This window comes from Periophthalmus magnuspinnatus, chromosome 19 (genome assembly GCF_009829125.3).
Source record: "Periophthalmus magnuspinnatus isolate fPerMag1 chromosome 19, fPerMag1.2.pri, whole genome shotgun sequence".
NCBI lineage: Eukaryota > Metazoa > Chordata > Actinopteri > Gobiiformes > Gobiidae > Periophthalmus > Periophthalmus magnuspinnatus.
This window is the reverse complement of record NC_047144.1, coordinates 2,016,081-2,038,412: the sequence shown is the minus strand read 5'-3', so window position 1 is coordinate 2,038,412 and position 22,332 is coordinate 2,016,081. Positions and strand designations below refer to the sequence as shown.

Below are 22,332 nucleotides of genomic sequence, written 5' to 3'. Positions count from 1 at the left end.
TGTTATTTTGAGGGGGTTTTTTTTAAGTTATTTTGAGTTTTCTTTTCTTTTTTTTTTGTTCTTTTGAATTTAATTAGATTTTTTTTTTTTTTTTTTTTTTTTTTTTTGACATTTTAAGGTTTTTGTTGTTTTTTGTTGTTATTTTGGGTTTATTTTTTGAGTTATTTTGAGTTGTTTTTTTATTTTTTTATTATTTTGAGTATATTTTGAGTTATTTTGAGGGTTTTTTTTAAAAATTATTTTGTGTTTTCTTTTTCTTTTTTTCTTTTTTTGTTCTTTTGAGTTTATTTTGATTTTTTTTAATATATAAACCATGTCCTCTCTCTGTCTCTGCTGCTTCAGACTCATTCTGGTCTTAAATGTTCGTATTAACCCTCTACATGATCCTGGGGTTTTTATTTCACTATTGTGTCTGTAAATCAAGACATGAACATTAATAACAGACAAATCAGGTCCTTCTGTCCCTGAGGTCGCTCCTGTTAGCGTTAGCAACAGGTTTGATTGACAGTGTTGCTAAGCGCCTGCTCCCTGCTAAACCGGTAGTATGGACAAGAAGGGGCGTTCCCTTCAACAGCCTCGCTCTGGATTGGCTCTTTGGTTGCTATGATACTCGCGGTCAGAATTCCAAACGTGAAACTCAGCTCTAAATTAGCCGCTATAACAGCTAGCATCGACGAGCTTCATTTGACTGAAGCTGGACGCTGTGGGTCACTCAGTCACTTCTTTACACAGTCTGTGGTGGGGGAGGGAGGGATGGATCGGGATAGCGCTAACACGACAATGACGCTAACACGACAAGGGTGCTAATATGACAACGAAGCTAATATGACAATGAAGCTAACATGAAAACTGCTCTAAAACAATAACAGCGCTAACATGACAACAGCGCTAACACGACAGCGGCGCTAACATGACAACAGCGCTAACACGACAAGACATGACAATTTATTATTTTGTGCTTGTGCTGTAACAAAACTGAGTCGTTTACTTCTTTATATTATTAGTATCGGCATCGGTATCGGTATCGGTATCGGAACAACGTTAATTGAAATATAACTTTGATTAAACTAATAATGAGGGACATGGGTAAAAGTATTTGAGTGTTTTGTGTCAAATGGACAAACTGTTTAAACATGTGGAGACTCCAGGGTCAATGTGGAAAACACTGAAATACTGAAATACTGAAATACTGCCCCCCGGAGACTGGGAGGAGCAAGGAGGGAGGGAGAGAGGGAGGAGGGAGGGAGGGAGGAGAGGGGAGGGAGGGAGGAGAGGGGAGGGAGGGAGGGAGGAGAGGGAGGGAGAGAGGGGAGGAGAGGGGAGGAGAGGGAGGGAGGAGAGGGAGGGAGAGAGGGGAGGAGAGGGGAGGGAGGGAGGAGAGGGAGGAGAGGGAGGGAGAGGGGGAGGAGGGAGAGAGGGAGACAGGGAGGAGCAAGGAGGGAGGAGAGGGACACAGGGAGACAGGGGAGGAGAGGGGAGGACAGGGAGGAGCAAGGAGCGGGAGGGAGGAGAGGGAAGGAGACAGGGGAGTAGAGGGGAGGAGAGAGAGGACAGGGAGGAACAAGGAGAGAGGAGGAGACGGGAAAGAGGGACGGAGGAAGAGAGGGACGGAGGGAGGGAAGAAAGGAGGGAGGGAGAGAGGGAGGAAGGAGAGAGGGGAGGACAGGGAGGAACAAGGAGAGGGAAGGAGGGGGAAGAGAGGGGAGGGAGGAACAAGGAGAGGGGAGGAGAGAGGGAGGGAGGGAGGGAGGGAGAAGGAGAGAGGGGAGGAAGAGAACGAGAGGGAGAGAGGAGGAACAGGGAGGAGAAGGAGACGGTAGGAGAGGGGAGGAACAGAGAGAGGAGGGAGAAGGAGCGAGAGGGAGGGGGAGAGAGAGAGGAGGGAGAGGGAGGTGGGGGGAGGGAGGAAGGGAGGGAAGAGGGGAAGGGAGGAACAGAGAGGTGGAGAGAGAAGGGGATAGTGTAGCAAAAGAAAGGTGGAGAGGAGAGAGAGAAGATAGGAAAAGAACGACAGAGGGGAGCGAGGGCACAAAAGAGAGAGAGAAAGAGGAAGAGAACGAAAGAGGAGTGGGAGGGCAGAGGGGGAGAGGATGAAGGGGTCAAACGCTTCATTTGAGAAACACAGAAACCAAAGAAAACCCTCTGACCCTGTGCTCCTCTGACCCTCTGCTCCTCTGACCCTCTGACCCTCTGCTCCTCTGACCCTCTGCTCCTCTGACCCTCTGCTCCTCTGACCCTCTGCTCCTCTGTCCCTCTGCTCCTCTGTCCCTCTGACACTCTAAACCAGAACTAAACCAGGACTAAACCGAGACCAACACTGGACCAGGTTTTTCAATAGTAAACTGGAGCAGGAAGTGCACCATGATCACTTCCTGTTTGTAGCGCGGCGGCTAACAGGTTAGCTCTGTCCATTTGGTTATGTGTATAAAATGTAGAAAGTTGTAAAAATAAAGACGTGACTGACACATGAGGTCGTCACATTTGAGCGACAAGTCGGTGGTTCAAATCCCGCGGTCAGAACGCCACCGCTGTGTCCACGGGCAAGACACTTAAACTTAACCGCCCCCCGTGTGTCTGCGTGCGCTGGCGTGTGAGTCGACGTTTCAGTTCAATAAATAAGAATCGTTTTATTCAGCTCGGCGTGTCAGGACATAAGAAGGAAAATGCCAACGCCGTTCAGAACCAGTTTAACCTGAATAATTCAACACTTTTTAAAATAACTGAACTGTTCTGTGTCTTTGTCCTCCGTCTGGAAGAAACGGTTTGAAAAGAAGAAGAAATACTGTCATTTTCACACAGGGAGGGCATCTGACACACGGGGAGGGCATCTGACACACGGGGAGGGCATCTGACACAGAGGGAGGGCATCTGACACACGGGGAGGGCATCTGAAAAAACACGAACCGACGCAAACGTTTCCCGAACAATCGAACTAAAAGCACCGAAATACTACAGTTTATCTGATGATGTCATAGGGTCAGCTGGGGGCGGGGCTTATGTAACGCTACGGGACAATCGCCTCAAAAATCTCATTATTTGTTCGACTGTTTATATAAATGGACATAGCTAACCTGCTAGCCACCGCGTTCTTAACAGGAAGTGAGTATGTGCGCACTTCCTGCTCCGTCGACTCTGGCTCCAGTTCATTTTCTATTGAAAAACCGTCGCTCCTCTCTCTGTCCCTGCTGCTTCAGACTCCACATGTTCATCTTAACTCTACATGATCCTGGGGTTCTTTTTGTTTATTTTTTCCAGTTATTTTGAGTTTATTTTTATTTATTTATTTTTCTTATTTTAAGTTTTGTTTTTGTTATTTTGAGTTTTTGTTTTGGGTTTTTTTTAGTTAGTTTGACTTTATTTTGATTATTATTATTATTATTATTTTAAGTTATTTGTTATTTTAAGTTTGAGTTTTGGTTATGTTTATTCATTTTTACATTTTTTAAGGTATTTTGATTTTATTTTGACTTTTTGTTATTTTAATTTTTTTTTGTTATTTTGATTTTTTTTTCCGTTATTTTGAGTATATTTGTTTTTTTGTTTTTTTTTATTTTCAGTTTTTTTGTTATTTAGATTTTTTTGTTATTTTTATTTATTTATTTATTTTTTAAGTTATTTTGAGTTTATTTAGATTTTTTAAATTTTTTATTTTGAGTTTGTTTTTTGTTTTGTTTTTTTAAATTGTCCCTCTCTCTGTAAAGGGGCGTTACCTTCAACAGAGTCACTCCTGATTGGCTCTCTGGTTGCTATGTCTCTCTCGACCCTCCATGAGCTTCATTTGACTCGGGCGACGTCACTCACAATATTTACAACGTTTTTATTCAAATGTTCAAAGTTTCCACAGTTTGATTCTGGGCGGAGCCTCGAACCCTCGACTTTATCAAACTGTTTCATTTTCTTTGTTCATCGTTTTGAGAATCGACAAAGTAAAAAGTCACGAAAATGAAAAGAAAGAATAAGAAAAGTGTCCAGAGGTTTGTCCAAAAAGAACCAGGACTAAACCAGAACTAAACCAGGACTAAACCAGAACTAAACCAGGACTGGACCAGGACTGAACCAGGACTGGACCAGGACTGGACCAGGACTGGACCAGGACTAAACCAGGACTGGACCAGGACTAAACCAGGACTGAACCAGGTCTAAACCAGAACTGAACCAGGACTGGACCAGGACTAAACCAGGACTGAACCAGGACTGGACCAGGACTAAACCAGGACTGGACCAGGACTAAACCAGGACTGAACCAGGTCTAAACCAGAACTGAACCAGGACTGGACCAGGACTGAACCAGGACTAGACCAGGACTGAACCAGGACTGAACCAGGGCTAGACCAGGACTGAACCAGGACTAGACCAGGACTGAACCAGGACTAAACCAGGACTAAACCAGAACTGGACCAGGACTAAACCAGAACTGGACCAGGACTAAACCAGGACTGGACCAGGACTAAACCAGGACTGAACCAGGACTAGACCAGGACTGGACCAGGACTAAACCAGGACTAAACCAGGACTGGACCAGGTCTGGACCAGGACTAAACCAGGACTAAACCAGGACTAAACCAGGACTAAACCAGGACTGAACCAGGTCTAAACCAGGACTAAACCAGGACTAAACCAGGACTAAACCAGGACTGAACCAGGTCTAAACCAGGACTAAATCACAAAATCTTCCACTGCAGACTCAGTCTTGATAAAACCGCGCACATCTGCGGCGCAGGCAGTGCGTCTTTTGCCCTCTCACCGCAGGTTTTCCGCTCAGACTGTAGCTCTTTCTCTTTGCACACGTTTCATTAAGAATAGGCGCATTCATCAGCTCTGCGCAGCCGCCTCTGCGCTGCTCAAAGGAGCCCGTTATATCTGCACATGTCTCCACTTCCACAGGCAGCGCGTAAAAATAGATCCATTTTGGCACATTTTTCCAAGTGGACAGACTTTAGAAAACAGCGCAAATGAGCGCAAAAAGAGGCGGGAAACAGCGTCAAAACAGCGTCAAGACAACGTGAAGACAACTCTGCACAGAGAACAGGACTAAACCAGGACTGGACCAGGACTAGACCAGGACTGAACCAGGACTAAACCAGGACTAAACCAGGACTAAACCAGGACTAAACCAGGACTAAACCAGCACTAAACCAGGACTAAACCAGGCCTTACCAGGTCTAAGCTGATAACTTCTGTCCTGGTGTCCGCTCGTGTTTTATTTCCACGCAGACTTTCTTGTCTCTTCGTGGCGTTTTCTTGTTTCAAACTTGTTAAATGAGTTTGTTGTTTGCACATTTGAGCTTGAAGCTCCAGTTTGAATCAGTTTAATCATAAATCACAGTCCGTGTTTGTGTTTTGGTCTAAACGTGACATTTCCACAGCCCTCGGTCAGATCCACGCGCATAGCTCGCGTGTCTGTGTCACGGATCAAAACTCAGATAAATCCTGCTCTTCACTCGTGTCTGTGCTTTTTTATTTCTGCTCCATTTTCACGCTCGTGTCTTATTCTCCGGTTCAACAGGTGAAAAGTGTCTTACCGTGCGACCCCCGCGCGACGATCTGAGTCACGTCAGAGCCCACGCGCCGCGCTCCTCCATCGCCCCGCGCGCTCCCACGCGGACACAGCACACGGGGAAGAGGAGGAGGATGGAGGAGGAGGTGGAGGTGGAGGTGATGATGGAGGAGGAGGAGGTGGTAAATCCGCGCGTGCGTCTGTGCGTGACGACGTCAGGTTTTCCTCCGCGCGAGCCCCGGGTTGTGTTTGGTGAATGTGAAGATTGTGTCGCTCCAGCCTCACGAGCAACTGAGAGAGAGAGAGAGGAGAGGAGAAGAGGAGAGGGAGAGAGGGATGAGCCCGCCTCCTGCGCCGAGTCTGAGCACTGCCTCTGAGCGACTGACAGAGCGAATGAACAGAGGAGAGAAAGAGGAGGAGAGAGAGAGAGAGCCTGCCTCCTGCACCGAGTCTGAGCGAGTGAGAGAAAGAGAGAACAGAGGAGGAGGAGACAGAGAGGAGAGAGAGAGTGCAGACAGAGAGACAGGAGGAGAGAGAGAGAGGGAATGGAGGAGGGGAGAGAAACAGAGAGAGGAGAGAGAGAGGAAGAGGTGGAGGAGGGAGAGAGAGAGGCAGAGAAAGAGAAAGAGGGAGGGAAAGGGGAGTGCAGATAGAGTTGGTGGAGAGAGAGAGAAACAGAGATGGAGTCAGACAGAGGGAAAGAGAGAGAGAGAGAGAGGAAAGGGAGAGACAGAAGAGAGATGGGCAGAGAGAGAAGAGGGACAGGTGAGAGAGAGAGGAGATGTTGGGAGAGAGAGGGGCAGACAAGGAGAGGTGGATAGAGAGAGGAGAGGGAGGGAGGGAGGGAGGGAGAGAAAGAGCGAGGGGGATACAGGGAGAGAGGTGAGGAGAAAGAGAGAGAGAGAGATGGCAAACGAGAGAGAGACAGAGAGAGGTGGTGGAAAGAGGGAGCGAGGGGAAGGAGGGCAGACCGAGTGAGACAGAGGAGTAGAGAGGGAGGAGGGACAGGTGGTGAGAGAGAGGAGAGAAAGAAACAAAAGAGGCAGAGGACAAAGACAGAGAGAGGAGGGAGGAGAGAGAGAGAAGAAGAAGAAGAAGATTTAGTCCTCATGTAGTAAGTAGGCATCAGGCTTACACTGATGCACTGTTAGCATGCTAGTTGCTCTGGTCTCTGACAGTTGTGTAAATCTCTTATAAACTCATCGTGGTGAGTAATGAGGATGTTCTGGTGCATAAAGTGAATGAGGCGTCACTTTGTTTCACTTTGTTTCACTTTAAACTGTTTAAAATGAGCTGTTTCTGTTTCTTTATGTTTTTATGACGCTAAAAATCAACACGTTAACACAAAAACAGTGGAGTTTGTTTGTGCGTCTGCTCCAAACCTCCAGTTTAAATGTTTATTCTGACGGAGGACGATGAACCTTCGCTTTAAAAAAAACAAAACAAACTGACCCTGAGACACGACTGAATCTACATCAGCTTCACTCTGGTCTAGTTTATATTAAAGAGCCTGTGTAGTACTTTTACTTGAGTAACGTTGTTTTGCAGTAAAGTTACTCTTACACAAATATTTGAGCTACATTGATGTTTTTTTTTTAAAGTTTTCCACCATGTTCTAACACTCTTCTCTCATCAAAAACAAGTCTGACGAGGTTTTAAACGTCATCCATGCATGTTTGAGTCATCTAGAGATCTCTCCTGGGCCTTATTTAAACCCTCGTTACGTTTAGCTGTGAGATTCGGTACGAGGCTCCGCCCACAAGCCTACATCGCCCACGCTCCCACACGACAATCCTCCATAAATATACAAAAAACATGACACAAAACTGCGCACTACGACTTCACAAACCTGGTGTGATGTGCAGTAGTTTCATTAGTGCGATGCAGCTGGTTGTGTTGTGACAGAGCTCTGAAGGGGGAGGGGCTTAGCACAGAGAGCAAAGAGAGGGGAGGAGTCAGAGCGTCAAAAAAATGAAAATGTTTTATAAGTAAAATATACATAAAAAATAAATACCTCCTCTTTAATACCCCATAGAAGTAAATACCTCCTCTTTAATACCCCATTATAGTAAATACCTCCTCTTTAATACCCCATAGAAGTAAATACCTCCTCTTTAATACCCCATAGAAGTAAATACCTCCTCTTTAATACCCCATAGAAGTAAATACCTCCTCTTTAATACCACGTAGAAGTAAATACCTCCTCTTTAATACCCCATAGAAGTAAATACCTCCTCTTTAATATCCCATAGAAGTAAATACCTCCTCTTTAATACCCCATAGAAGCAAATACCTCCTCTTTAATACCCCGTAGAAGTAAATACCTCCTCTTTAATACCACGTAGAAGTAAATACCTCCTCTTTAATACCTCGTAGAAGTAAATACCTCCTCTTTAATACCCCATAGAAGTAAATACCTCCTCTTTAATACCCCATAGAAGTAAATACCTCCTCTTTAATACCACGTAGAAGTAAATACCTCCTCTTTAATACCCCACAGAAGTAAATACCTCCTCTTTAATACCCCATAGAAGTAAATACCTCCTCTTTAATACCCCATAGAAGTAAATACCTCCTCTTTAATACCCCATAGAAGTAAATACCTCCTCTTTAATACCACGTAGAAGTAAATACCTCCTCTTTAATACCCCGCAGAAGTAAATACCTCCTCTTTAATACCCCACAGAAGTAAATACCTCCTCTTTAATACCCCATAGAAGTAAATACCTCCTCTTTAATACCCCATAGAAGCAAATACCTCCTCTTTAATACCCCGTAGAAGTAAATACCTCCTCTTTAATACCACGTAGAAGTAAATACCTCCTCTTTAATACCTCGTAGAAGTAAATACCTCCTCTTTAATACCCCATAGAAGTAAATACCTCCTCTTTAATACCCCATAGAAGTAAATACCTCCTCTTTAATACCACGTAGAAGTAAATACCTCCTCTTTAATACCCCACAGAAGTAAATACCTCCTCTTTAATACCCCATAGAAGTAAATACCTCCTCTTTAATACCCCATAGAAGTAAATACCTCCTCTTTAATACCCCATAGAAGCAAATACCTCCTCTTTAATACCACGTAGAAGTAAATACCTCCTCTTTAATACCACGTAGAAGTAAATACCTCCTCTTTAATACCTCGTAGAAGTAAATACCTCCTCTTTAATACCCCATAGAAGTAAATACCTCCTCTTTAATACTCCATAGGAGTAAATACCTCCTCTTTAATACCACGTAGAAGTAAATACCTCCTCTTTAATACCACGTAGAAGTAAATACCTCCTCTTTAATACCCCATAGAAGTAAATACCTCCTCTTTAATACCCCATAGAAGTAAATACCTCCTCTTTAATACCACGTAGAAGTAAATACCTCCTCTTTAATACCACGTAGAAGTAAATACCTCCTCTTTAATACCCCACAGAGGTAAATACCTCCTCTTTAATACCCCATAGAAGTAAATACCTCCTCTTTAATACCACGTAGAAGTAAATACCTCCTCTTTAATACCCCACAGAAGTAAATACCTCCTCTTTAATACCCCATAGAAGTAAATACCTCCTCTTTAATACCCCATAGAAGTAAATACCTCCTCTTTAATACCCCATAGAAGTAAATACCTCCTCTTTAAGTACATTTTCTCCTCTGTGCTTCTCCAAATGTTTTTATCGTCTTGAATTATTAACGAGTTCTGATTGGCCGTTCGAGTCTTTATCCAACATGAGATAAATGTATTATTTATTCAGGCTGTGACCGAGAGCTTAAGAGCCTCTGATTTAAGGACGCTAAATGCTACAGAAGCTAACGCTAATGGAGAGCTATACATCTGAGCTAATGCAGCGTAGTAGTTAGCGCTGGCGACGAGTCAGAGCCGCTAGCAACAAACGCACGACGAGGAGTTTAGAGAGTGAGTTTGGACGAGAGAGTAAATATTTATTCCTCCTCTTTAATACCCCATAGAAGTAAATACCTCCTCTTTAATACCCCATAGAAGCAAATACCTCCTCTTTAATACCACGTAGAAGTAAATACCTCCTCTTTAATACCTCGTAGAAGTAAATACCTCCTCTTTAATACCCCATAGAAGTAAATACCTCCTCTTTAATACTCCATAGGAGTAAATACCTCCTCTTTAATACCACGTAGAAGTAAATACCTCCTCTTTAATACCACGTAGAAGTAAATACCTCCTCTTTAATACCCCATAGAAGTAAATACCTCCTCTTTAATACCCCATAGAAGTAAATACCTCCTCTTTAATACCACGTAGAAGTAAATACCTCCTCTTTAATACCACGTAGAAGTAAATACCTCCTCTTTAATACCCCACAGAGGTAAATACCTCCTCTTTAATACCCCATAGAAGTAAATACCTCCTCTTTAATACCACGTAGAAGTAAATACCTCCTCTTTAATACCCCACAGAAGTAAATACCTCCTCTTTAATACCCCATAGAAGTAAATACCTCCTCTTTAATACCCCATAGAAGTAAATACCTCCTCTTTAATACCCCATAGAAGTAAATACCTCCTCTTTAAGTACATTTTCTCCTCTGTGCTTCTCCAAATGTTTTTATCGTCTTGAATTATTAACGAGTTCTGATTGGCCGTTCGAGTCTTTATCCAACATGAGATAAATGTATTATTTATTCAGGCTGTGACCGAGAGCTTAAGAGCCTCTGATTTAAGGACGCTAAATGCTACAGAAGCTAACGCTAATGGAGAGCTATACATCTGAGCTAATGCAGCGTAGTAGTTAGCGCTGGCGACGAGTCAGAGCCGCTAGCAACAAACGCACGACGAGGAGTTTAGAGAGTGAGTTTGGACGAGAGAGTAAATATTTATTTTACAACAAACTGGTGAAAGTGTTTGAGTTTGTAGATCGTAATGAAGTGAGAATGTGAACAAAGAGTTCAGCAGCAGTAATAATACAAACAACAGAAGTAATAATACAAACAACAGCAGTAATAATACAAACAACAGTAATAATACAAACAACAGCAGTAATAATACAAACAACAGCAGTAATAATACAAACAACAGCAGTAATAATACAAACAACAGTAATAATACAAACAACAGCAGTAATAATACAAACAACAGCAGTAATAATACAAACAACAGCAGTAATAATACAAACAACAGAAGTAATAATACAAACAGCAGTAATAATACAAACAACAGTAATAATACAAACAACAGTAATAATACAAACAACAGCAGTAATAATACAAACAACAGTAATAATACAAACAACAGTAATAATACAAACAACAGTAATAATACAAACAACAGTAATAATACAAACAACAACAGTAATAATACAAACAACAGTAATAATACAAACAACAACAGTAATAATACAAACAACAGCAGTAATAATACAAACAACAGCAGTAATAATACAAACAACAGTAATAATAATACAAACAACAGTAATAATACAAACAACAACAGTAATAATACAAACAACAGCAGTAATAATACAAACAACAGTAATAATACAAACAACAGTAATAATACAAACAACAGTAATAATACAAACAACAGTAATAATACAAACAACAACAGTAATAATACAAACAACAGTAATAATACAAACAACAACAGTAATAATACAAACAACAGCAGTAATAATACAAACAACAGCAGTAATAATACAAACAACAGTAATAATAATACAAACAACAGTAATAATACAAACAACAGTAATAATAATACAAACAACAGTAATAATACAAACAACAACAGTAATAATACAAACAACAGTAATAATAATACAAACAACAGTAATAATACAAACAACAGTAATAATAATACAAACAACAGTAATAATACAAACAACAACAGTAATAATACAAACAACAGTAATAATAATACAAACAACAGTAATAATACAAACAACAGCAGTAATAATACAAACAACAGCAGTAATAATACAAACAGCAGTAATAATACAAACAACAGTAATAATACAAACAACAACAGTAATAATACAAACAACAGAAGTAATAATACAAACAGCAGTAATAATACAAACAACAGTAATAATACAAACAACAACAGTAATAATACAAACAACAGCAGTAATAATACAAACAACAGTAATAATACAAACAACAGTAATAATACAAACAACAGTAATAATACAAACAACAGTAATAATACAAACAACAACAGTAATAATACAAACAACAGTAATAATACAAACAACAACAGTAATAATACAAACAACAGCAGTAATAATACAAACAACAGTAATAATAATACAAACAACAGTAATAATACAAACAACAGTAATAATAATACAAACAACAGTAATAATACAAACAACAACAGTAATAATACAAACAACAGTAATAATAATACAAACAACAGTAATAATACAAACAACAGTAATAATAATACAAACAACAGTAATAATACAAACAACAACAGTAATAATACAAACAACAGTAATAATACAAACAACAACAGTAATAATACAAACAACAGTAATAATAATACAAACAACAGTAATAATACAAACAACAGTAATAATAATACAAACAACAGTAATAATACAAACAACAGTAATAATAATACAAACAACAGTAATAATACAAACAACAACAGTAATAATACAAACAACAGTAATAATAATACAAACAACAGTAATAATACAAACAACAACAGTAATAATACAAACAACAGCAGTAATAATACAAACAACAGTAATAATACAAACAACAGTAATAATACAAACAACAACAGTAATAATACAAACAACAGTAATAATACAAACAACAGCAGTAATAATACAAACAACAGTAATAATACAAACAACAGTAATAATACAAACAACAGAAGTAATAATACAAACAACAGTAATAATAATACAAACAACAGAAGTAATAATACAAACAACAGCAGTAATAATACAAACAACAGAAGTAATAATACAAACAACAGCAGTAATAATACAAACAACAACAGTAATAATACAAACAACAGCAGTAATAATACAAACAACAGTAATAATACAAACAACAGTAATAATAATACAAACAACAGTAATAATACAAACAACAGAAGTAATAATACAAACAACAGCAGTAATAATACAAACAACAGAAGTAATAATACAAACAGCAGTAATAATACAAACAACAGTAATAATACAAACAACAACAGTAATAATACAAACAACAGCAGTAATAATACAAACAACAGTAATAATACAAACAACAGTAATAATAATACAAACAACAGTAATAATACAAACAACAGTAATAATACAAACAACAACAGTAATAATACAAACAACAGTAATAATACAAACAACAACAGTAATAATACAAACAACAGCAGTAATAATACAAACAACAGCAGTAATAATACAAACAACAGCAGTAATAATACAAACAACAGTAATAATACAAACAACAACAGTAATAATACAAACAACAGCAGTAATAATACAAACAACAGCAGTAATAATACAAACAACAGTAATAATACAAACAACAGTAATAATACAAACAACAGTAATAATAATACAAACAACAGTAATAATACAAACAACAGTAATAATACAAACAACAGTAATAATACAAACAACAGTAAAAATACAAACAACAGTAATAATACAAACAACAGTAATAATAAAAAAGCGGCAGTATTAATAAAAACAGAGCAGCAGTATCAGTCGCAGTAGCAGCAGTCGTAGTTGTAGTAACAGTAGTTGTACTTGTAGTAATAGTATTGGTGATAGTAGTAGTCATAGTAGTAATTGCCATGTTAGTTGTAATAGTAGTTGTGGTTGTAGTTGTAATAGTCATAGTCAAAGTAACTGTAGTAGTCATAGAAGTTGCAGTGATCTGTTTTTCAAATCTGTTTTTCAAAGGTTTTTTGAGCAACAGCAGCACCTGTATTTGAATAAATGTGAGATAGAAAACTTTAATGACATACTTTGGAACATTACAAACGTCTACATGGAGACAGTGATGGCAAAGCCTCCAACAGAAAAGTTACACAGTGCATCTTTATGTCTGAACTTTACATTCTCACAAGTTCAAACTGTTTTAAATGAACTCTGAGATGTATTTTTATTTTGTAAATATTTAAAGAGGCAGTATTTTACTTTTATGTGATATTAACTGTAACACTTCACATATTCAGATCAGATTATTGTTTTCAAAATACTATATACTATAATACTATATACTAACATGTTTTATAAGTTTCACTTTCGTTTTTGACACTCAAGTCTCCCCTCTCTTTGCTCTCCGTGCTAAGGCCCACCCCCTTCAGAGCTCTATCACAACACAATCAGCTGCATCCCACTAATGAAACTCCTGCACATCACATCAGGTTTGTGAAGTTGTAGTGCACAGTTTTGCATCATGTTTTTGTATATTTATGGAGGATTGTCGTGTGGAACGTCTAAAACTTCTTCAGACGTGTTTTTGATGAGGAAACACCTTTATAACACGGGGAAAAGCTAAAAAAAACAACTCAATTTTGCATCACGCTTCCTCTTTTAACACATGGATATTACACAAACTGCCCGTTGCCTCAGAGATTTCCCAATGACTCCCAGACTGTGCAGCTCTGAGGTCCACGCTCTGGAAGATGAAAAATATTTGTGCAGAAATCATTAGGGAGTGAACATTCCTTATCTGTTCTCTGTGTTTCTGTTTGTTTGGACAAATATGAAAAATTGGTCCATTATCTCGGGGAAAGCGGCGGACATTTTGAAAAGCTGCCAGTTTGTAAACAAAGACGTGTCCTTAAAGGCCCTGCGCCCAGATTCTCCCGTGGATCTGCGCTAACGTGTCCAGCCGCGTCTTATAAGAAAGAATTTTACTGTCAGACAATCAGGAAGTACGCTGTTAGCATGCTAGCTGTTGTCAGCGTTAGCGTGACTGCAAAACTCCACTCTGGTTTCTGCGAGTTGGGAAAAGTGCTTATCGATACTTTGCGCCTGACCTCGTGAACGCTCCCTGTGGCGGTTGTGTGATGCTAACTGGAGGCACTGCTCTGTCTGAAGCTCTCTGACTCGAGTTGTACTTTAATCCAGTCTGTCTCAAATAGTGGGGCGCGCCGTGCGATGCCGGAGGGGGCGCGTATGACTCCGGGAACACGCTTTTCTTTCGCCGTACTAGAATAAAGCGTAATTGCACGTCCACTACTGTAGGTGGCAGTCGTGCGCTCATTGACCGTTACACCGTAGAGCTAATACTACGCCGTGTACGTGCGCAAACTCTACACTGTAGCGTACGCAGCAAAGAGATCGTGACACAGGGGCAGTGAACAAGAGACACTTTTGATAAAGAGAAACGATGGAAAAAAATTGAACAGGGATGAAAAGAAAGGCGGAGATAGACGGAGGTAATGAGACGGACGAAAAGTAAGGTCCAGCTAAACGTTGAGCAGGAGCGGGGAGTTGCAGTATCAAAACCCATAATCCTGACTTCCTCATTTTGATAAATAACAAAAAAACAAACAAAAAAAAAACAGTCAAATTGTTTTATTCATTTTTGTCTCGTTAATGTTGCTGATCAATGAATTTATTATTATTATTTATTGATTTTATTGAATTTTTATGCTTTAATTTCATATTTAATTTTAATGTATTATTTATATATTTATTTAATTTTAATTTATCCATTTGATGTTTATTTAATTTCATTTTTTTATTTGATTTTTAATTAAATTTCATTATATTTTATGTTTTCAGTATCAAATGGTTCAATCAGTTGTTCAAAAAATGTGTGTAGTTCAAATAAGGATAAATTAAAAAAAATATAATAATAATTTTTTTATGAATTTGAGGGAATTTATGCATTTTACATTTTACTGTTACAGATTAAAAAAAAACAATATTATTAAAGTATTTTTTGTTGCAAGTCGATCTTTATTGCTTTGTTTTGTTTTAACCGTAGACAGTCAAATGAAGCTCATCGATGCTAGCGGTTATAGCGGCTAATTTGGAGCCGAGTTTCATATTTGGAAATTCCGACCGCGAGTATCATAGCAACTAACGAGCCAATCAGGAGCGAGGCTGTTGAAGGTAACGCCTCTTCCCGCCCGCACCACTTAACAACGCTGTCAATCAAACCTGTTGCTAACGTTAGCTGGAGCAAACTCAGGGAAAGAAGGCGCCTGATTTGTCTGTTTTTAATGTTCATATCTTGATTTACAGACACAAAAGTGAAATTAAAATACACGAATCATCTCGATCGGGTTAATATGAACATTTAAGACCAAAATGACGGGTCTGGCAGCAGCAGGGACAGAGAGAAGAGACAATTTTTCAGTGTAATGTGAATTTGAGTCGATGGAGCTGGACGTGCGCCCGTGATCACTTTCCATTTGGAGCGCGGCGGCTAGCAGGTTAGCTCTGTCCATTTATATATCGAGTCTATGGTTCATTCATATTCTGTCCTTGAAAATGTCTCCGTCTTGATGGACACTGTGTCTTCCATCATCACAGTAAAAAAGAGCTGTTGTGTTTTTCGGAAAATACTCGTTTAAAATCGACCAAAATGCAGGAAATTTCACCGAATCTGGGTAAAATTTGTTGGGGAATGACGCCCCAAACCCCCTTGACCTTCTGACCTCACCTGGCGTCACATTAGGACACAAACACAAACACACTAACTTAAAAGTATTTGTGTGTACTACTAACACCACATGTTTATATCAGAATATGGGGACGACGGAAGTACTTAACAGAAAATGTCCTGGAAAAGTCTAGGAATGTCCTGGAAAACTGGAACAAACTGTGGGAATCCTGCTCCTTTACTCTCTATTTTCAGACAATAAAGACTCAGATAAAACAGCTTCACCTTAACTTCATAAAAAGGTCTTTTTTTTTTTTAAGTTTGAAAAAAGCAAATGGCCTCGTTTATTTTATCAGAATTTATTATGTTTTTCACACAAACAAAACACCACAGAACTAGACCAGGACTAGACCAGGACTAGACCAGGACTAGACCAGGACTAGACCAGGACTAGACCAGGACTAAACCAGGACTAAAGCAGAACTAAAGCAGGACTAGACCAGGACTAAACCAGGACTAAAACAGGACTAAACCAGGACTAAACAGGACTAGACCAGGACTAGACCAGGACTAGACCAGGACTAAACCAGGACTAAACCAGGACTAAACCAGGACTAAACCAGGACTAAACCAGGACTAAACTGTGACTCTTGCATCATTATTCATATTTCTTTCCTCTCTCAGTCTTTCAAGATTCAAGATTCCAGATTTCTTTTATTTGTCTCCTTTAGGAGACTTTTCTCTTGGACCAGTGAGCTGCTCACACCACAGTAAACGACAGAACCACACACAGGGGGCAGTACATCTCTCTCCACACACCGTCACTCATTTTTACATCAATTATCATTTAACAGTTTCACTGAAACAGGCACAAATAAATGTTTATATCTGTTATATCTCCACTGTGGTGCATGTCCCTCCTCCTGAACTCAACACTTCATACTCAGGGAACAACACATGTGTCAGAGAGAATGCTCCTGGTCTGTCTCCTCATGGTCTGTCTCCTCCTGGTCTGTCTCCTCCTGGTCTGTCTCCTCATGGTCTGTCTCCTCCTGGTCTGTCTCCTCCTGGTCTGTCTCCTCCTGGTCTGTCTCCTCATGGTCTGTCTCCTCATGGTCTGTCTCCTCATGGTCTGTCTCCTCATGGTCTGTCTCCTCCTGGTCTGTCTCCTCATGGTCTGTCTCCTCATGGTCTGTCTCCTCCTGGTCTGTCTCCTCCTGGTCTGTCTCCTCCTGGTCTGTCTCCTCCTGGTCTGTCTCCTCCTGGTCTGTCTCCTCCTGGTCTGTCTCCTCCTGGTCTGTCTCCTCATGGTCTGTCTCCTCCTGGTCTGTTCGTAAAGTTCTTGAGGTCTCAGAGGGACAGCACAGCCCATCATTTTCTCCGCTGTCCTCACCAGATTTAAAATTTGGGTTTTTGATTTAACCAGAAAGTTTCCAAACCAGCTGGTGATTCCATATCTGAGAACTGACTCAATGGCAGCTCTGTAGAAAATGAGCAGAATGTTACAACTGACACCAAATAATCTTCTAAAATTCAGTCTCTCAGTCTCTCTCAGTCTCTCTCAGTCTCTCCGTCTCTCACTCTCTCACTCTCTCAGTCTCTCAGTCTCTCACTCTCTGTCTCTCTCACTCTCTCTCAGTCTCTCTCAGCCTCTCTCAGCCTCTCTCAGTCTCTCTCAGTGTCTCTCAGTGTCTCAGTCTCTCTCAGTCTCTCACTCTCTCAGTCTCTCTCAGTCTCTCTCAGTGTCTCAGTCTCTCTCAGTCTCTCACTCTCTCAGTCTCTCTCAGTCTCTCTCAGTCTCTCTCAGTCTCTCAGTCTCTCAGTCTCTCTCAGTCTCTCTCACTCTCTCAGTCTCTCTCAGTCTCTCTCAGTCTCTCTCACTCTCTCAGTCTCTCTCAGTCTCTCTCAGTCTCTCTCAGTGTCTCAGTCTCTCTCAGTCTCTCACTCTCTCAGTCTCTCTCAGTCTCTCTCAGTCTCTCAGTCTCTCAGTCTCTCTCAGTCTCTCTCACTCTCTCAGTCTCTCACTCTCTCAGTCTCTCTCAGTCTCTCTCACTCTCTCAGTCTCTCTCAGTCTCTCTCACTCTCTCACTCTCTCAGTCTCTCTCAGTCTCTCTCAGTCTCTCTCAGTCTCTCTCAGTCTCTCTCACTCTCTCAGTCTCTCTCAGTCTCTCTCAGTCTCTCTCAGTCTCTCAGTCTCTCAGTCTCTCACTCTCTCAGTCTCTCTCAGTCTCTCTCACTCTCTCTCAGTCTCTCACTCTTCCAGTCGTCCCTGCAGAGACAAACTCAGACCAAAGTGGCTGGTTGCATCATGACATCATCATCATGTGGTTTAAACTGATCCTATTGGACAGATCCTCCATGACTCACGACTCACTCAGAGCGATTCAGACGTTTCACCACAAAAAAATCAAAAACAAAAGAGAAAACACAGGATTTGAACATGTGCAGGTGAAGAGTGCCCCAGAGCGAGGAACCACCCCGGAGTGACGTGATGATCTCACACTGAATCATGGCTCCACTTTATGAAGCTGCTGTGGAGAAAAATATCACTTTTATTTCTTTAAACTGACGGAGAAAATGTCTCCACCAGGAAGAGCGTCCACCAGGAAGAGCCTCCACCAGGAAGAACCTCCACCAGGAAGAGCCTCCACCAGGAAGAACCTCCACCAGGAAGAGCCTCCACCAGGAAGAGCCTCCACCAGGAAGAACCTCCACCAGGAAGCGCGTCCACCAGGAAGAACCTCCACCAGGAAGAGCCTCCACCAGGAAGAGCCTCCACCAGGAAGAACCTCCACCAGGAAGAGCCTCCACCAGGAAGAGCCTCCACCAGGAAGAGCCTCCACCAGGAAGAGCCTCCACCAGGAAGAGCCTCCACCAGGAAGAGCCTCCACCAGGAAGAGCGTCCACCAGGAAGTCTGCGTTCAGACCAGGGCATCAGAGGCGTCGAGTTTCGTGCAGAGTCTTCGGTGGACGCGCGTCTTGGCTCCTGTGTTTTTTCTGTGCCGCGTTTTCAAGTAGAGCGGCGAGAATCTGGCGTTGACACGGCGAGTCTTGATGCCCCAGACACGACGGACACGACGGACACGACGGACGCCCCGGACACGACGGACGCCCCGGACACAAGGGACGCCCCGGACACGAGGGACGCCCCGGACACGACGGACGCCCCGGACACAAGGGACGCCCCGGACACGACGGACGCCCCGGACACAAGGGACGCCCCGGACACGACGGACACGACGAACGCCCCAGACAAGACGGGTGTCCCGGACACAAGGGACGCCCCGGACACGACGGACGACCCGGACACGACGGACGCCCCGGACACAAGGGACGCTCCGGACACAAGGGACACCCTGGACACGGCAGACGCTCCGGACATGACGGACGCCCCGGACATGCGTCAGAGGTGTCTGCCCTCAAATGCAAAGACGTCCATCTAGAGACGTCCATCTAGAGACGTCCCGTATCACACTGTTTTCTGATCTGTTCTAATGTTTCCACATCACAAACAGACCTGGAGTTGTGTTGATGTTCTTCTCTCAAAACTGAAACACTCAGTTCCACCTTGTGATGTCATCATGTGGTGATACAGGAAGCTGTTCACTTGAAAACTACCACTTGATGACATCACGAGGTGGAACGTCGTGTTTTGATCTTTGTAGACGTCACAGACGAATAATAAAGTGACTCAAACATGTGAGAATGAAACAAACACAACTCCAGGTCTGATTTTGACGCGTTCACAGATTTAAACTCGACTTAAAGACACAACAGTTAATTTTTGCGTAAAATTAAACCTTTAATTGTGAAATAAACGTTGTGTAATTGACCAAAGTAAATCTGAGTCTGGTTTAAATCTGTGACTGGTTCCATTGTTTGAGTCTGATCCTTGTTCCACAGTTTGAGACGAGTGACTCACGGGAAGTTCCTCAGCACAATCCTGAACTCGGATATCACCAGACACCAGGACTAACCCAGGACTAAACCAGGACTGAACCAGGACTAAACCAGGACTGAACCAGAACTAAACCGGGACTGAACCGGGACTGAACCAGAACTAAACCAGAACTAAACCAGGACTGAACCAGAACTAAACCAGAACTAAACCAGGACTAAACCAGGACTGAACCAGAACTAAACCGGGACTGAACCGGGACTGAACCGGGACTGAACCGGGACTAAACCAGGTCTATAAAAGGACTATTCCAGGTCTAAACATGGACTACATCATTTCCACTGTAGGTAAAAACAGAAATGATCCAAAGGAGGAACAAAAGAGGACAGGAGAACAGGAGGAGAACAGGAGGAGAACAGAAGGAGAACAGGAGGAGCACAGGAGGAGAACAGGAGGAGCAGTACTGCAGCTCCTTCTATTTCTGCACCTATCCTCCCTCCTCCTCTCCCTCTCTCTCTTTTTTCTGCCCACCACTCTGTTTCCTATCCTCCGTCCTACTCCCTCTCCTCTCATCCTTCCTATGTATCTCTCCCTCCCTCTCTCGCTTCTCTATCTCTCTCCTCTAGCTCTCCCTCTCTCAGTCTTATCCTCCCTCCTCCTCTCCCTCTCTCTATCCTCCTACATGTTTTCTTTCTCTCTTTCTTGTTCTCACACTCGGATGATTCACTCTGGTCTGTCTCTCTCTGAATGAAACCACAGCCTCTTCTGCTCCTGTCGCTCCTGCCCCCCTTTGATCACTCTGTCACTCTCACTCTGTCACCCTCACTCTATCACTCTCACTCTGTCACTCTCACTCTATCACTCTCACTCTGTCACTCTCACTCTGTCACTCTCACTCTGTCACTCTCACTCTGTTCTCTCTGTCACTCTGTTGCTCTATCACTCTCACTCCGTCGCACCTGTCCCCTTGTCACTCTCACTGTCACTCTCATTCTGTCACTCTCACTCTCTCACTCCTCTCATTCTGTCACTCTCACTCTGTCACTCTCACTCTGTCACTCTCACTCTGTCACTCCTGTCTCTTTCACACCATTTTACTCTTCATCTGTCAAAAGAGCAGGGAAACAGGGAGGGCATCTGACACAAAGACTGTGTTGACTGTGTTAAAAATGTACTACTACTACTACTACTACTACTACTACTACTACTACTACTACTACTACTACTACTACTACTACTACTACTACTACTACTACTACTACTACTACTACAACAACAACTACTACTACTACTACTACTACAGCTACTACTACTACTGCTACTACTGCTACTACTACTACTACTACTACTACTACTACTACTACAGCTACTACTACTACTACTACTACTACTACAACAACAACTACTACTACTACTACTACTACAGCTACTACTACTACTACTACTACTACTACAACAACAACTACTACTACTACTACTACTACAGCTACTACTACTACTGCTACTACTGCTACTACTACTACTACTACTACTACTACTACTACTACAGCTACTACTACTACTACTACTACTACTACAACAACAACTACTACTACTACAGCTACTACTACTACTGCTACTACTACTACTACTACTACTGCTCTATTTTATTTTTAGTTTCCTTCTGTCTCTTTTCACTGGGGCAGATGCTGCTCCTCTGGGCCAAAACTCTGCTCTGCCAAACTCCACCTCCTCCTCCTCTTTCTCTGTCCTCCTCTTTCTCTCTCCTCCTCTTTCTCTGTCCTCCTCTTTCTCTCTCCTCCTCTTTCTCTCTCTTCTTTCTCTGTCCTCCTCTTTCTCTCTTCTCCTCTTTTTCTCTCTCCTCTTTCTCTCTCTCTCTCCTCTTTCTCCCTCCTCCTCTTTCTCTCTCCTCCTCTTTCTCTCTCTTCTTTCTCTGTCCTCCTCTTTCTCTCTTCTCCTCTTTTTCTCTCTCCTCTTTCTCTCTCCTCCTCTTTCTCTCTCCTCCTCTTTCTCTCTCCTCCTCTTTCTCTCTCCTCCTCTTTTTCTCTCTCCTCTTTCTCTCTCCTCTTTCTCTCACCTCCTCTTTTTCTCTCTCCTCTTTCTTTCTCCTCCTCTTTCTCCCTCCTCCTCTTTCTCCCTCCTCCTCTTTCTCTGTCCTCCTCTCTCTCCTCCTCTTTCTCTCTACCATCCCTCGCTCTCCTCTCCCCTCTCCTCCTCTCTCTCCTGCACCTCATTTCCTTCTCTTCCTCTCCTACTCTTTCCTCTCTCCTCCTTTCTCCCTCTCACTTTCTCTCCTCACTCCAAATCCTTCCCCTCTTATCTCTCTCTCTCCTCTCCTCCTCCCCTCTGCACTCCTCCCCCTCTCTCTATCTCTTCCCTCCTTC

General features: G+C 41.9%; 2 protein-coding genes across 2 annotated transcripts in view; both read right to left on the bottom strand.

Moving 5' to 3' along the window:
* chst15 (carbohydrate (N-acetylgalactosamine 4-sulfate 6-O) sulfotransferase 15) overlaps window positions 1-5,847 on the bottom strand; it is a 62,948-nt gene extending 57,101 nt beyond the window's left edge. The window contains exon 1 of the mRNA XM_033984354.2: window positions 5,523-5,847. The gene's annotated coding sequence lies outside the window, so the exon portion shown is untranslated. The remainder of the gene's footprint in view (window positions 1-5,522) is intronic.
* LOC117387594 (NACHT, LRR and PYD domains-containing protein 1a allele 5-like) overlaps window positions 1-22,332 on the bottom strand; it is a 769,741-nt gene that overhangs the window by 246,157 nt on the left and 501,252 nt on the right. The gene's annotated exons all lie outside the window — the stretch shown is intronic.